Source organism: Haliotis rubra, unplaced genomic scaffold, assembly GCF_003918875.1.
Source record: "Haliotis rubra isolate DU_JTF1 unplaced genomic scaffold, ASM391887v1 Scf8, whole genome shotgun sequence".
Classification (NCBI taxonomy): domain Eukaryota; kingdom Metazoa; phylum Mollusca; class Gastropoda; order Lepetellida; family Haliotidae; genus Haliotis; species Haliotis rubra.
The window spans coordinates 4825958-4839962 of NW_025767523.1; the positions used below are offsets into that span (position 1 = coordinate 4825958).

A 14005-nucleotide genomic window follows, 5' to 3' on the forward strand; every position below is an offset into this window, starting at 1 on the left:
TACATGTGATAACCATGATTATGGGGTGATATACATGACGAGAAATAATAGCGATTGTATCGGAGAAGATAATGACATGAGAATTAAAGCCCAATTTCCACAGCAGCGATGTGCACTCACCCTTCTCCGAGTGGATCATGTATGCGTTTATCACAGATTAAAGCGCAACATTCAAATTTGTTGATCAAGCCAGTGAGCATGGCTAACAATATACACACTGTGAACTGTTATAAGGCTTGTGGCACACTGCTCGTGTGACATGTCTCAATTGGCATATAGTTAATAGTGGTATCTACAAATCATACTCTCATGCCTGGTTAATGGCATGTTATGACTGAAGGATGAGAGGTTGAAATTGATTAGTGTCGCGTTATAGCGAGGGACCGGGTGGCACCTTGCCTGTGATTGTAAGGCAGCGCCTATTTAATGGTGGGGTAGTGGGGGGGGTTCAAGTACATGCAGTATATCACTGACTATTGTAAGGTGGCAGTGTGTATAGAGCTTATCTCTAATTGATATGCTAGCCGGGCTGTAGCAGCTATTTTAACACTGGTGAATCCAGAACCCACAGAGAAGACGAGAGCCGGCTTTTGATTGAAGTGGAATGGGCCAGGCGAAGGAGAGGCAACGAGACTTGTGAGGGTCACAGCTCAGGCGATTGATTGATACACGGCCAAGGGGAGGTAACTGGTGCGGGGCAAAACAATTGAGACGAGCTGATGGTTGGAATGAGGATAGAATTACCGTTCTCACATCGAGCACTAAGAGAGAAGGAAGACGGCCTAGTGTATGTTTGCAAGACCACAGCACACTTTCTCAGCTAATTGTAGGATCACTGAGAGACAAGGAAAACCAGGAATTAGCCTAGCAAGACTGTCAGCCAGACCCTACCGGCTAGCTGCCTCTCTTGTTAAACTGCATGCATCACCAGCCTCTGACTGTGATAGTCCGATTGGGAGTGATCCGGTGATCATACGCAAGTACTACCGCCGGCTTAGAGTCATTGACAGGGCAAGAAGCAGTGTAATGGACCAGTAATTGACGATGATTGAACGTAAGTACGTGTGCCTGCTGATTTGGCTTGCTCCTTCCCCTCACACCTCACACAGGCAGGGGGGTGGAGATTTAGGGGGTGACAGTCCCTCCTGTGGACTGTAGGGGCCCATCTTTAACGCTTTTCACCTGCTAGTGTACCCTCTTTTGACAAGCCCTGCTAAAAAGCTCTCGTTTGTTGATCAAAGTTCAGCACGTGTTGTCGGTGTTTTTACAGCCTAGCCGAGTCGGCAGTTAACTCGCAGGTTACAAACACAGATTACTAGCTGCTGTCTCCACAGATTATGGGGCTCAGTGAGGCCGAAGGGGGGTGGGACAGAGAGGGGGGTGAGGGGTGACAGAGGAATCTCGGGTGGAGAAGCAGAGACACCACAGCTGGAGATCAAATGATTTGTCTATTGACGAGATTAGGTGTTAGGAATTGTTGCCAGTAGCGAGGAGGGTTCCTAACCCACAAGTCACTGTCTGAAGGGGAGAGGGCAAGCTGAGGGTGGGGTCCTTCCGTTCAGAAGGGAGGGGTCACCTATAGGGGTCTTAGACCATGGGAAACAGGTATTACTTTTACTCTAGTATTTAACATTATTTGATTCTTTGCATGACAAATATTTATGTACCCCAACCGAAAAAGGGGCTGTTTTGGGTGATAGGTGTTTTTGTTGAGACGAGTCACTTTAGGGAGTTGAGCAGGAATTTTTGTACTCTGATATTAAACATCCTTTAATTCACAGTGATGACAAATATCTATGTACAATGATCTAAAAATGGGGCCAGCATTGTTAGTAAGCTGCATTTCTTGGAAAGAGGCCACTTTAGGGAGTTGAACAGGTATTTTATTCACTTAAGTATTGAACATCATTTGATTCAGTGTGATGACAGATCTGTGAGGACCTTGGTCTAAAAAGGGTCCGGTTTAGGTGTTAAACTCCATATAGGAAGGGTAACTTTAAGGAGTCAGACAGGCTAGCTTTTTACTGTTTAAATTGATTATTGTTTTGATTTATCGTGCATTTATAATTTTTTATATACATTCCCCTAAAAAGGGGCCAAGTAGGTGTCATCTTTATTATTAGTAGGCAGCTATTTGGGGAGACAGGAACAGGTAGTGGTTATTATTTATGTTAAAACATAATTTTTCATTCATCGTAACAAATCTGTATGTATGACCAAGTGAAAAATGGGCCAAGTAGGTATCAACATTTTTATTTGCGATTCAGCTATTTAGGGAGTCATAAACAGATAGTGTTTTTATTCTGTATATTAATTATAATTTTATAACCTGGTGACAGATCTGTATATATCCCACAGGTTAAAAAGTGTCCAGAGGGTATGAAACTTTTTGTTGGGAGGGGCCGTTTTGTGCCCCTGAAGCAGGTTGTGTTTTCACTCCTGATTCATCAACCATTGTTTTGCTTCATCACGATGACAGGCCATTATCAAATCTCCTAATATTTACTGGTGTGTAACAGCTAAGAGTGTGGTGGGAGGGACAGACTGACCACATGGACTCAGTGGTCAAGCCAATTGGGCCATTGATGAGATTTAGGGACCTATTATGTTAGCAACACAGGCTTTGGAGTTAAAGCAGGCTTGGCATGAATCTGTTGTATTCCTTCAAGCAGATTGTTATCACGTTCTTCCCATCAGGCTATCGGGCAATCTGACAGTGATGAGCTGCTATTAGCGTTTCTTTCAGGAACTTTAATTGATTAGTTAACATCAAACCTTTAAAACTCTCCACCTTTTGTGGTATAACAGTGTCCATTACATTGCCTTCAATGGGTGTTCAGACTTACACAGATAACTAAAAGTTACATAAATGGATAAAGTATTGAGATGTTTAATTACATTCAGGGATTTGTCACTGTTAGCTGAATCAGTATTAGAAAGTAGTGTGCTGTTTAAGAGATGCTCTCATAACTATTAGATGAAGTTTTTAACTGAAAAATTGTGCATTTCTTTTAGAAATTTGAATAATTTGTATACTTATCGGTTTTGATAATACTGTGGTGTAACTGAGGCTGCAGTTGTCAAGAAACTGATTCTTTTTCATTAACCTAGTTTTTGGTTCAATAAGTAAATATATTTCTAACATCTCCTTGCTGCCTCCAGTGGAAATGATTGAAGGTTGGTTATAGAATGGTTTCAGTGGAATCAATAATTTCAAAGGTGCTTAGGAATCAGGTTTTTAAAGACTTTAGGATTGTCAAGAGAAATGTTATGAATAATTTCTTGCATTGGTGACAATTATTGATTGACAGGTGACTAGATTAATGGGAATGTACAATGAACCACCAATATCTGCAGGAGGTGTTTTCTCTCTCTGTTCTAGTGATGCACTGATATTGACAACCTTTTTGAATAGCAATCACATCGTAGACTAGTGTACCATATACATACGATTTGCTTTAAAGCAGTACAAAATAACTAATGGTTTATGATTGATCGCATATATGGAGTAATAAATAAATAATTGGTAACATAAACAAAGTGGCAGCAGTGATGGTGAATGAGTTTGGCTGTGTGTTAGCGACAGGGTTGTGTGGGAATCAATCAATCAATGGGGTTGTCAATTACACAGTTGTCACTTGTCCGTCTTCCCGCCTGTCAATCATACTCAGGAAAAATCATCGCCATTGCTTCAGAATTCGTTAATGCTAACCTTGTTTGACCTTACTTGACATTTTGCTCAAGTTTTAACTGTTAGGAGACAGAATCTCATCATTAAAGATGTTCGGAAGAATTTAATGCCTTGAAAATTGACTGATTATGTCTGTATTGAAAAATCTGTTTAGGTGTTTTTGAGGTGATTTGATACAATTCAATACAAAATATTGTCTCTAAAACAGGAAATAGTCTTCTGTTTATGCAATATCATATTGTGATGTATATATTAATATATTTACGTGCAATTTTGTTCTTCTACTTCCAATGTTTAGATTTCATGTGAATATTTGTTTTATCATACTCTTAAGACATATTGACAAAAAGGATGTCTTTTGTGTCTCTATGTACACATTAGATCTTGTATCATGTATCAATCTTCCTGGTATTTCATTTTGGAATATATTTTTAATAAGATGGTTCAAGTTACAAACATTTAAGAGAATATACCTTCATTTATTTTAAACACTAGCATACCAATATGCTTTAAATGAATTATTAGAACTGAGACAATGAATAGCAATACCTACAGGATTTAAATATCGAAATATCTAATTTATCAGTGGTGAGGAATCCCAACGAGTTTAATGAAAATTTAGGAAATGACGAGAGTTTCAAATGCAAAGGCATTTGAAAATAAGTAATTGAAGTTCAAATAATTCTCTTAGCATTTGCAGAAACAAGCAAGCAATAGCATCAAGGATTTGGCAGTATATTTCTAGGGTGTCAAAATGCTGCCATGTATGTACATATCATGTCTCTTACTATGTGTACACTTAAGCTTATCAGCTGTCAGTAACAAAATATAAACCTCTCCATGGTAAATAATATGTAAATATCTTAAACCTTTCAGTTCCATGTGATAAACAACAGGTTCAAGTAATTATAGCAATTAAAAAACGATTCGCTAACTGACTGTCTCAAAGGGCCACAATTGGTTCTACTTGTAATTATGTGTATATTTCATGCAAGGGTTGTCAGTGGTATGTCACAACCAACATGTCTATCTTGGTGTGTCGTGATTATCTGTCGCTATAGGTGTTGGTGGAATGTTCAGCCATAGGTGAGGGGTGTATCGTCGTAATACATACAGCTCCCCCTTCCCCCTGACAATAGTCAAGGCCCCCACAGGCACTGCGTGACAACTTCGTAGACCCAATAGACGCTGTCTTGTCTGGGACTATTTGTAAAAAGTACACAGTGCGAAACTTGAATTGCATGGAGAGCCTGTTTAAGAAAGTCAAAAGGGATGTCCATTGTAGCAAATTGGTGTTTTTCCTGAAAGAGAATTGTGAGTTTCTATACATTAATGTAATGGCCTATGCTACAAATTTTGCAGGTTCACCCTTTTAAAACTGAATAGCTGGTGATATGTTTTCAGTGCATTCACAACAGCTTTCAATTTCTGAAAACAATTTCAGGTTGAAAATTTAAAAAAATAATTATACCTTATGGAAACGTGTCAAGAGTTCTTTAGATTGTTAAAACTGTTTCAATAGCTGAGTAACATTGAGAAAAAAACTTGGTTAAAATAGCCTTAAAAAATTATACAGGTGGGATTTATGATTTGTAAGACTATAAGAAATAGGTTTATAACTTCCATCCGAAATGAAAACACCTTAAAAGTCACTCATTGTATTGTGTCTGTCTGATAAACACATCAGGCTGTTTCTTCAAGACAAACTGTAACGAACAATGTGACTAGATTTCCTCAGGGGGTCTGTACCTAGACCCTGTTTGAAATTCTTTTGTTGTACGTGCTCTCAAATTACGTGTAACGTACGTCATTCGTATTTGTATGTTTCAACAGCATGATCAAGAGAAAGGCTATTCAATGATAGCCACAAAAATGTTGTTACACTATGTTCTATTCAATGTTAAAGATGCAGGGTCACTCCTTCTATTATCAAGTATGTGACATTTTCCTGTTTAGAAAGATGGTATTTTTAAAAGAGGTGAGTTTATTTCAAGAAAACACACGTACATTTCTAGGTGACAAGAGAACAGTAGCAGCCAGTTAAGTTGTGCTCTTAATATATTTCAGTAGGTTAGTATATAAATAGACATTGTTTCTGTGCTTGAGAGTGCAGTTTCCTTAAAACAGAAAAATGATATTTGTAGGAAAATGTATATATGACATTGTACGAAATAATATGGGATTAGTTAAAATATATGAATATATATGAACGTACAGTTGATGTTAGTGACAGACTGACAGATAGACACAGACAGACAAACAGATAGATACATGCAATCAGCCTGTGATCAACTTCAATCGTTTGCAAACTTTTCTTTGTATTTGGAAAGTTGAGCAGCATTCATTGCTGACTTATTTGACAATAAATGAATATATGATTAGATAATCAATGAAGACACACTTTTATGTAGTTTCTTAAAATTTTGTATATAATTAAATGGTTCATAATTATTTTGGAAGGGTAGAGAGAATTCATTGTAAGACTTCAGCAATATTCTTGGACTCGGGTAGTGTGGGAGCTATGATTTGTCCTAAAAAGCGGGGTTTATAAGTCACTGTTTCAGAACTTGGGTTTCTAACACAATTTCTTCACGACATCCAGCGACTATTGGGGATAAACCTGAAGCACAAATTATGTATTTTCTACTATTTTCAGGAAGGAATGATTTATAGAAAACAATCCAAAATATCAAATGGTCGATACCTAAATTGTGTTGTAAGTTGTGTACATTAGACGAGCTATGTTGATACAACACTGGAATGGATATCAGATGCAGGTTATTGTCGATCATTGTAAGAATCCTCACTTCACACACAGTCAATCTCCTTCGCTCCACCAGTTAATCCTGTTCTGATTGTAGTCATATAAGTATAAATATCACATGAAATTTCCATTCAAATATGGAAACTGCAAAAAATAAAAAATGGTAATTTTGTCAGAACCAATTTTAAGATCAATACCAGTATCAGAAGCTTGAAGGGCATTTAGAAGTTTGAAGCTAACACAACAATGTGTGGTATGGATTTACAACATTATGTTACATTACAAGTATGTTATGTCTGTATTTATATGAATATCCTCAGAAGAAATGTGATGTATGGCACTTGTCATTCTATCAAGTCAAAGACTTTTAATAATATGTCTGACATCTACGTGCATCATCAGGATTTGTCCCACCATAAGATGGTACCAAGTTATCATTAAGATAAGAAATATGAACTGTCAGAGTGTTTTTACTTACTTATATATCTGTATGGTTATATGAGGGGGGTTGTTTTTGGCCACTGATGTAATTTTCCATCATCACATATATATTTTTGTACTAATAAATCATATTTCATGATATATTTTTTCTATCAATCAAACTTATGTGAGAGATATGTCATTTAAAGCTGTCAAATCTTGAATGAATCAATTCATAACTTTCAAAATAAGAGAAAAGGATGACTTTTTAAAACTTATTCCACTGACGTTTTAAGGTGCCCTTTAATCCATGCTATTAAATAGATAAGGTTTTGCTCTTTTTATATATTTAAGTATAAATCATTTATAGGTAACAACTTTTTGTGTATTAAATTTAGTATGTATTTGCAATATGCAGTAAACAAAAACTTGTCTATAAAGATGTGTTTACTCATTAACTCACCAACTTCCAAAAGCCAGTCAAACAGTTAATCTATTTTATATTTCTAGTAATTATTTCCAGTTAATGTTGTGACATAATAAAACTCGCTGTTTGTAAAACACACTGTAAATTTTCACAAATGTGTCCTTAAATGATAAACTGATAGGGTTATCAAGTCACCCTCTCATATTGATAAGCAACCCACAGTGAAATATTCCAGCACAATAAACGAGATATCATGATTCCTTTATTTACACTCCGTCAGGCCACATAGAATAGAGCAAGCGTCAGGGGACACAAATCTGTCATAAATCAACATCTGTGATTGGCTGTTCCATTCTATTTAGCCAAATATGAAGTCAGACATTTCAATAGCTTTGTGAACAGGTATGCCATGCATTGCCCATAGAGATGGAAAGTCTATGAGTTATTTACCTGATCCTCGGCAGGGCCGAACATTGATAAGTAAGGTTTGCTTATTTCTGATCTGGTTTATGACAGATCGATTTTAAGTCGCTGCTGTGTTTGATAAGGCGAAAATGTCACTCCGTAGCTCTTGTAAGTGACTATCATCAGTGATTGGGTGGTTATTTGAGACCAGCGTGGTGCTACTGGAGGGAAAATAGCTGTATCAAGTAGAACCTGTGCGAAAAAACGGTCTGCTGTTATCAGTGGACTCCATAATTCTGGTCATGTTGAGACAACTCCTGACGCAATTCATCATATCAGGTAGGGAACCAATCTGAAAGTAATGCAATGCTAGTACATGTTTAATTCAATAATTGAATTATAACTTTATAATTGTTTTCATAGTTTCTTCTTTCTTTGTCTTTTTTCAGTATTCATTTAAAATTACGTTACTTTTTATATCTTTGTATTCATCATTGAATATTACATATTTTTAAAAATGTAATTTTATCTGTGTTTTTTGTTTTCATATAAATAATATAAAAAGCGTTAATATTGTGAATTTTATGTTGCTGTTTATTTGGGTCTCAGAAGTAAAAGTACGTACTTGCAATGTATCACCTGTGTGGACATCTATAAATTCATTATACCACCTGTTAGCATTCTTTGTCACTTAGATTATCAGAGTTCAATCAGATTTCAGGGAATATTAGAAAAATAATTTCCCAATACTTTCCCAATGTCTTCTCACTGGACCAGTTGCCCCGTTACAGATTCCTTTAATGTTGTATCTCAATCAAAAGAATACCACAACTGATTTCTTTGAGCAACTTCTTTGAAACGTGACATTTTTACTTGTTTGAAGTATTTTTTTGATGTCTTTAAAATAGACAGCTGGAAAGTATGTCAAAGTGACTAACTGAGTCCGTCTATACCACATTGCCTGTTTCAAGTCATCTGTCATGGACAGTTTGATGTACCTCTGCATTGTTGTTTTGTTAAAATCATTATCTGTAGGTAGTTTCCATGTGAATCGGATGTTGGAAGAACCGGAATAGGATGTTGGAGAACCGGAATCGGTTGTTGATGTCTGAATTTGTTCCTTACAACTCTACCTTATCTAGTTTTCTTTGAATTTCGGTAAAAATCATGCACAAAGGCCTATAAGACTTTCAATGTGTTAATGTATTCTGCAGTTGGCCAAGTGGTTAAAGTGTTCATCATGTAGAAGGGTTTGATTCTTCACATGGTTACATTGTGTAAGGTGTTCCGTATCATGATATTGTTAAGATATTGGTTAGAGGGGATTAAAACAATGCTGTTGGTGATGTCACTCTCATTTAGTGATGTGCTGTGCTGTTGGTGATGTGCTGTTGGTGATGTGCTGTTGGTGATGTGCTGTTGGTGATGTGCTGTTGGTGATGTGCTGTTGGTGATGTGCTGTTGGTGATGTGCTGTTGGTGATGTGCTGTTGGTGATGTGCTGTTGATGATGTGTTGGTGATGTGCTGTTAGTGATGTGTTGTTGGTGATGTGCTGTTGGTGATGTGCTGTTGGTGATGGACCTGGTGTCCTCTGCAAGATGTTCTTGAATTGTTGTTCTTGAATGTGGAAGTAAACCTAGATTTGTAGTGCAGAGGAGTATGCTGTGTTAGAATGAGATATTACCACATTATGTGCATTTATTGTCTGTTCATGTTCAAGAAGCTGTATTCCACAAATGCTATGATTGACATAAGTCTATCCAATAGTATGACAGTTAAGATTGCCTAAGACTCCTATGCTTTTCAGACGATCAGGTGGTTGGGTGTGGAAACTTGGTTAATTTTGTATTCTCGTAACTTGAAAATGCTCATTATATCAGTGACCGGTTTTGTCTGGTTGTATACATGTTGTCAGCAGGAATGTGGCTGAATGTGGCGTAAACAATGGCGGAGTAGTAAATATGGTTGCTGATTATTGAAGAGAACTAATTTTGATTTCTCCAGTAGGACTGACTGACTGAGTTTGGTTTTACGCTGCTTTTAGCAATATTCCAGCAACATCACGGCGGGGGACACCAGAAATGGGCTTCACACATTGTGCCCATGTGGGGTTTCGATCCCGGGTGTTCAGCGTGACGAGCCAACGCTTTAACCACTAGGCTACCCCACCACCCCTCCAGTAGGAACATTTCATGACACTTCAACAGTGTCTTTTAGAATTCCTGTAACAACCTTAGCAGATGAGTGATGTTTCTGAACAGGTCCTTAATTGTACAGACAAATTGTTTGATATACTTTTTGTGATAGAACCACGAAAAATATGTCATCCATTAACAATTAATCTTAGTGTTTATATCTAAATCAACAGATTTTAATGAAACAATAAATTTATATCTTAAATCTTATACAACAGTGGAACTGATGGTCCCTGTGTTCCACAGAAGATATGTTTTGTTTTGCAGTCCTGGGGAGTTTCGCCTATTAATAGATGTTTTTGTAGCAAGGTGTGCCATTCTAAGAGATAGTAATCCCTGCGATTTGAGTGGTTCCCAGGTCTCGGGAGGCATGACTTTGTGTCAGATGAAAAAAAGTCTGACTTCTTTATGAAGGTTTTTGTCCTTTCATAGTCTTGCAGTGATTTGAAGAGCCACTGGCAAGTGGAGTTACATGGAAGAAATTTATTCATTTCTCAGGGACAAAAAATGTGTTCACTCCAAGATCAATTAAGTTGACTTGACAACAATGGCTAAGACTTGTCTCCCAATCAGTGCAAATAGGTTTCAAAAGGAACTGCCTTGGCCATAGAATTGTATCTTTTTGTGTATGTAGAAAATGTTCCACATATTTCATTTAAAAGTCATAAAAACACCACGGAAATAAATTTGTTGAACCGTGTGATCCTACCTTGAATCAGTCGTAATCCTTCGCTCAATAAAGTTGCAACATCATAGCAAGAGTAATTATATTGCAAGCGACTTTCTTCTCCGTGAAACATCTGCAGGGTTATACTACCCAACATTTGTTAAGGGCCACACCTTTGACAAAAGATGGCTATTTTGGTCCTTTGCAAATATTGAGTAGTATATTTGGCAATTTAATAACAGACTTGAAGCTATTAACAAATGAAAAGGTTATGTGTTGAATGTCAGCTACGATTCAAAATGTTGAGATTCTTAATGACGTTTTCACACCATCTCATCAAAAATGTGTTTTGGTCCCAGTGTTTTCAGTCCTAATATATTAGTAGTTACTCAACTGTGGGTGTGAGTGTCAAATGATTCTCACGGTGAGCATTTTGTCCACATTTATCATTTTATAAAACCTAACTTGATCATCTCATCATTCTTGTTGACTATCATTCCAACATAATGATTTACATTAATATGAAACTGATGTAAGAACTATTGTCAGAGACGTGTTCTGTTTGTCAGACCAGTAAGCTATTATTCATTTTAAACAGGTGTTTTTTATCCTTATTTTATTTCATACTTTAAAAATGTTCATTTTTAATCCACCATCCTTGGCCATTATATTGATCAGCTGGGTTTATACAGCTTTAGGCTATAAAACTGAAATCATGACTCCGGCATTGTTACTTTGGAAAAATAAGATTTTGAAATCATCTTTTCACAAATTAATATACTGCAAAATAATATTTATTCAAGGTGATTACCTTTGAGCTAAATATGACAGTTCTATGAATAGCACATCATAATTTGGTCTTTCTTATAACAATGGAATTGCATTAAATTCTAGATTTGGAGAAGAAATTATGATAAATGTTAATTAAAATTTTAATAACCAGATGACTGTTTAAGGTAACCCAAGAATCCAGTACTTTACTCTTCAAAGAGAATTTTATCTGTAAGAAAGTGCCTTTATTTTGGAATATGACCGATAAATTAAAGCAGTAACGAGGTTTCTATTGTGTGGATCCTTGACACTTGAGGACCCCCACCCCTAAAATAACTCTCTAAAATCGTCTTCAAATTGTGTCATGTGATCAAGGCTGCCCTGTCTGTTGCTTGTTCCTTGTTAGTTCATCCTGGTCTTCTTGTTTATATTGTGTGAAATCTATAAGAGTAGCTGAAAAAGGGGTATTTTCGGGGTCAAGTTACATTTTAGGCTGCCGTGAAAATCCTCCCATTATTACCAGTCAGTGTTACATACTGTGGTTCTTATAGTCACACTGTCAGTGATGTTATACACTGTTGTTTGTAACTGGCACATATCTTGTCAATTTCAGTATTTGACCAAGGTTGAATGTTTCAGGGATGTGTAGTTGACTTGTCAATTGCCAGCAGTGAGGACATGTTTGGAGATAATCTCAACCCTCCTTCCATAGTTGGGGTTTAGAGGTCAGGGGTCAGAGGCTATGACTATAACATCTTTATCAGAAGATATAGCGATCTGTCTCCCTGCTTACAAAGGCTGATAAAGGAAATCTTGAATGTAGCGTTGTTTAGTACACAAGGTTGTCTTGCCTTTGTTTCAAAACAAAAAAGAACATCCTGTGCTATTTGAGACCTCCACCAGGACATTTTTGTGGCTTAAAGCCATTGATGGTGGAGTGTTGGTCGAGAAACATGTCATGCAGTTTCTCTATTTCAACTGACCTGGCAAAGAAAACGCATCTTTTATTCTTAAATACTAAAAAATCATTGCATGAAAAAATGGTCCAGATTTGGAGAACATTTTGGTTATTTTTATTTGTTGTTTTTTTTTTTCTTTTAGTGGGTTGGGGTGGGACTTCATTCAAAATTGAAATTCCTGTGATGCCTTTCTTGAATTTTCACACCTGAAACTAAGTCGGTATTGACATTTGCAATTGACAAGACCGTCATTGTATTCAACTAACTGTTGTCTTCTCTGTTTGTTTTCGGAAGATCGTTTGACTGTGTGAGGTTAGCTCCCTTCTCCGCTTGCCAACAGCATGCTAACAGCATGCTAACAATGCGTGTTCCTTCACTGAGGCCTTCAAGACCACATACCTGTACATCGTGCAGATGACACAAGTAGTTCCCTGTAGAAATCTGCATCTCTGCTTGTTAGTTATTGACGGAGAAAAGTGTCATCTTTATCTGCTAATTGTTGACTCGAGCAAGGGTTAGCTGCTTTCCTAGTTGGGAAACGTGTCAGTGTTTAAACTAAGGTGATGAAAATATTTCTTAGATTAAAAAAAATGAAATTGATTGCGTGATTTAAGTGTTTCAGTGTGTAATTTACATGGTTTGAAATTGACATGACAGCTGATTTTGTTGTATATTTCATTTTGTGATTCTTGTGGTTGTGATCTAAATGTGATTTAAGGGATGGAAAATTGACTGACATGTTTAATCTGAAAAAAAGGTTGTTTGATTTAAGCATCATCTTTAGTTAATACCACCTGAACAGTGGAATACCACCAAAACAACAGCTTTTCGTAAAATGTTGTTTTTTTAACGTCACAATATTCCAGCTATATGGTGGTCATCTGTAAATAATCGAGTCTGGACCAGACAATAAAAACTTAACACCTTATCTTAAGATCAATTCAAATATGAATGTATTAGGCGAGGTCACGTACATTTTTTAAAGAAAAATTTGCGATGTTTAAATTGGATAAAATACATGAGGTTCTAGTAGTTTGTTGTAATAAGTCTGATGTAATTTTCGTGGTTTTCAAACAAATCTGCCATTACTGTTAGCATAAGTTAAATAGCAACATTACTTATAAAGTTATAGACGGACAGCTACAACATCAGATAGCAAATGTTGAAAACAAGGCTGGAATTCTAGACAAGATCTAAAACAAGACTGGCTGTTAAGTTGCAATGGGCTGTTACCCCCTTTAGACTAACAAGTCAGACACAGGTATATCTATGAGACGACATTTAAAGAATGCAACTTAAGTAAGTACTTTACACCGATACGAGTACAATTGGGCCTGACAAAATCAACAATAGCAAAATGACTTGTCATGAACTCACAACAGGTCAGGACATGTTGATTTATATTTAACACACATTCCCTGGATTTACACACCAAGTTCATAAGAGCTTAAGAAGCGATCGTTTCTTACACGTCTATAGAATCAGTGGCTGATATAAGCAAATCACGATTGTTGTAAATGTATACTCCATATTTCTGACCCTCGTGTTGATAACAAAAGAACGTCTGAAAAGAGATATGTTGTGTTTATGGAGTGTTTCGCATTTCTGAACTCAGCTTTGAAGATTTTAAAGGAGCTGTGCTTGTGGCATTGGTATAATAGGAAATATATACTGGTGTCTATGGAGCCCGGTGTTGTACATTGCA

At 36.7% G+C, this 14005-nt stretch overlaps 1 protein-coding gene across 1 annotated transcript in view; it reads left to right on the plus strand.

Annotated features, from left to right (window-relative positions):
• The first annotated feature begins 542 nt into the window (after nucleotides 1-542).
• The window catches only part of LOC124261389 (zinc finger MIZ domain-containing protein 1-like), a 165949-nt gene continuing 152486 nt past the window's right edge, over nucleotides 543-14005 (plus strand). Inside the window, 1 exon segment of the mRNA XM_046695703.1 lies at nucleotides 543-1054. The gene's annotated coding sequence lies outside the window, so the exon portion shown is untranslated.